Raw genomic sequence first — 4177 nt, forward strand, 5'->3', positions numbered from 1 at the left:
GCCCCCCCCCCCCCCCCAGAAGCCCCCGCGTCTGTTTAGCAGCGCTGATCTGTCGTTAACTAGGGAGGTCACCCCCAGAGGTCAAGACCATGAATGAAAATGTGGGGCGTAAACATCAGACAGCGCCTGCCTTTATTGGACGGTCATCAAAAGAAAATGATTCCACTCACGAAGACAGGACTGACGAAGGACGGAAATGTTTTCACTTAAGGCTCCTTAACTCAGGGGTTGGTGGGGGGGGCTGGTGATGACATGTTGGGGGGGGTCTGTCTCCTACAACATCACCTAGAAAAACAAGTGGTCGAATAATCCATCAAACAGTGGAGAACATTAGGATCGGTGTCTGTGGAAGCAATACTTCAGGCATCGAACCTCTGACGGCAATGGAACAGACTGACGTGTACTGTACTGTACCGTACTGTACTGTACTGTACAGTTGTTTAAGGTCTGTCTGGAGTTGAGGAATTGTAACTAACTCCTACATTACACGACACATGAACTCTGCAGCGCCTCCCCCGTTTGGACATAGGCCAAAAGTGGTACTGCAGAATTCCATTGAACTCCATTTAAAACTCTGTCATAAAGAAAAACAAGTCAGTTTCCCGGCTGTAGGAGAAAAGGGAAAAATAAATATTTAAAGTAGATTAATAGTTCCACGTCCCCCTCACCTCCGCCGCCCCCAGGTTTGGGAAACACAGACCTATTGCAACAAAACCACAACATCTACTGATTACCAGGAAAGCCTCGACTGGCCGACTTCTGTAGAAGCGGCTGTTTTGTTCTGCGTAATTTCATCCAATCACACCAGGCCAACGAAGGCCGTTGAAGGAATTAATACACATCAGCAGGACCCTCAGGAGGCGCCGTGGTCACCGTCGATGGTACGACACTTGGACATGAAGCTGGGCTTCACTTGCAGCCAATCTCCACCGGTGGTTACGGTGGCATTTATCAAAGTTCAGCTGGTGTGTTTAATATAAAGAACTATTAGCGCCACCGTCAGACAGCGCAGGTACACAGTGTCCTGCTGAGGGTGCGACGAGCGCGGAGGTCAGGCGTAGGGCTGGGTTAATGACCCGCGGCTCAATTAACACTGTGCAGCCCAGCGGGTCAGGGAGGCAGGATACGGAGGTGTTTACTGGCTGCTGGCGCTGCTTCCCTGGAAGACTGTGTCCACCAGCTGATCTGCTTCCAGACTGGAGCTGGAGGCGCTCCAGTCTGACACATGCACCAGTGTGCTGCAGCCACACACACAGACACACGTTTACGCTCAGCAACAGCAGCAGCACAGATGAACCAATGAGGCAGCCGTGATGTTCCTGTGCTATTTCTGTTCTCATGTAAGAAGCATGTTTCAATTTCTCCAGACAAAAGAAAAAAAAAAGACAAAAGAAAAAAAAAAACTGTCAGAAAATTCTCTCAGTTTCACCTGCAAAATGTCTACAGTTAGAACATCGGTACTGATGAGCGGAAAAAAACCTTTAAAGTCTTTATAATCTACTGATCAACAACATAGTTAGTTTAAAAAAAAATTTCCTCAAATCCGTAACTGACCCACTTCTCAGTGTTTACCACAGAATCTGCGCAAATTACAACAGTTTCCTTCCCTTCACAAATCCCTGCTGCATGCACGTACTGCATATATATGTACGCATATTTGTACGTAAATACATATTAACATATACGTAAATATATGTAAGTGTGTATATGTAAATATATATAAATATATGTGTAAATATATATGTAAATATATGTAAATATATGTAAATATATATAAATATATGTGTAAATATATGTATGTGTGTATATGTAAATATATAGTATTTGAGATTTAAATGAAAAAGAAATGCGTGTTGGGGGGAGGGCTAGGACCAGCTCAAAAAAATCGATCGGGAACAAGTACTTCTTCAGAATTCTTTGGAATCTGATTGGACATCTGTAGATCTGGTCAACCTGCCAACCTGACCTGGCAGTACAGGTACATAAATATAATTATACTGTAGTTTTTAAATCTACAAAAACATTTAGTTGTTACCTAAAAATTTCAGATTATTTAAGGTAAAAAAAAAAAAAAAGAAGAAAAGTCGGACATGAGGATGTTTTCCTGTGTTTGCAGAAAAACAAAAGCACAGCAGGTTTTTTTGGGGGGGAGTCCCGACTGCATGGAAACAGAAGCAGAAAACACCTGCACACGTGCACACGGCCAAACGTGCACGCTCCTCCCCAAAGAGTCCCCGCGCTCTCCGGTTTAATTATGCGCTCACCGGAAAACAGGACAGAAAGCAGAGGGAGCGTCTTCCCTCCAGATCCCGCCTCCTCCCTCCGCACATGCGTCCGAATGTGCCGAAATGTGAGCGTGCCAGTCCCTGTGACGCAGGTGCACTCCATCAAAGCCAGATTTTAGACACCACGTCTCCTAGCAACCGCACCAGAGGAGGAGAGCGCCACCCGCTCCTCGGGGCTGCAGCCATTTACCAAAGTGTCCTCCGGCTTTGTTTGTTTTGATGAAAACTAGGCCAAACAAGTCTCAGGCACCAGACTGAACCGGCTCGCAGGCCGGCGACCAATCAGCACGTGTTCTCACTCCTGCTGCTGCTGCCGCCGCCGCCGTGAAGGTAAATGAGTGAAGAGTGGACGCTGATGTTGGTCCAGAATCGGGATCAGGTCAGGAACGCTCTTCTCTGTCCAAGGAGGCGCTAGAAACACAAAGACAAACAAACAGGTCAAAACTGGAATTACAGTCATTTGGTCCAGAATGTGGGCGACATCTGGACCAAATGTTACATGAATACTGGGCTGCAACTGTCGTGGCCCTCTGCTGGACCAGACAGGTTTTTCTGGCCCACATCTGGTCCAGCATAGACAGCAAAATGTAGCCCATCTGGGCCGACCAGACGAATGTAGGTCAGATCAGAAGAATGTAGGTCATATACTGTAGAAGGTAGATACGTTTGTCTGGTCAACTGTGTGACAACATTTACATTTTTTCCAGACTACAATTTTTTTTCTAACTAATTTTATTTGCTAACCTGTATAAAATGAATTTTTTTTCTTTTTCACTTTTTTTTCCCCACTAAGTTTTAATTATTTTTTCATTTTTTTCCCCCACTAAGTTTTAATTATTTTTTCATTCAATTCTGTCCAAATCAAAACAACATTTGAGAACGTTGACTACCTGTCCGATTATTTTTGGTAACAGAAAATGAGCTAAAATGTAGTCATTTTGTATATGTTAATCTATAATATAAGTATAAGTAACGTTGTTACTTATATTTGTGCTAACTTTAACTCCTTCACTAAGTCGCAGCTGATGGGAATTTCAAGTCCAGTTTGTTGAATTTTCCCGACCGTCCACGCTGTTTTCCAAAAGACGTTTGAAGTGTTTTTAAAAGTCCGTCTCTGCCACATCTATACCATGAAACGCAGCCCATTGTCACCGGGCTTTTATGGCCCAGGCCTCGGCTTGATGAAAGTTCTCTCCGTTCCTTTCTTACAGTGGGCTGTACCAGCAGAGATTAGGGGCCGCCGTCTGTGAATGGAGGCTTTTTCATCCTCCTCCAGATTCTTTTAACTCATCAAGAATGAGCGTAATTCTGGGAAAAGTGTCCCGTGAAGAGAGAAGGAAACCGCTAAATCCAGCAGAGCTCCTGAGGGCTCGGCCTTTGACAAACGACTTCCCCCACGAGGGGAGCAGAACCGCGGATCGGTGAGAACCTGGGATAAAAAGGAAGGGTCTCATCCTGAAGGTTCTGGTCTCTAATCTGAGAGAGAGAGGTCAGTGAGGAGGGAGAGAGGCCGCAGGTGATTTATCTGCTTACACTCGCTCACATTTGATACTGTATACGGTCCCAGACTGATCGCCGTACACACAGGACCATGTGACGTGACCTCTACGACCTCGTCATCGTCTTTACTATGAAAGCTTTTATTTATCTTTACCACATGTTTAACTGTAATTTGGTAACTTTTTAAAATATTTATTCCATTATTTCTTCTCAATTTTTTTGCTGAATTTTAGCTTTAGAATTAACTTCAGCTAAGTCTTAGTTTTGTTTGAGAATCCATGTTTTTTTTTCAGTTTTTATTAAAAAACCTGAGCTAAATTTATCATATCCTTTGGTCAAGTATTAGCATTTTTTGGCTACTGTTTTGAACTTGAGCCAAAACGTTAGCTTTA

Source organism: Cynoglossus semilaevis, chromosome 3 (genome assembly GCF_000523025.1).
Source record: "Cynoglossus semilaevis isolate Cse_v1.0 chromosome 3, Cse_v1.0, whole genome shotgun sequence".
NCBI lineage: Eukaryota > Metazoa > Chordata > Actinopteri > Pleuronectiformes > Cynoglossidae > Cynoglossus > Cynoglossus semilaevis.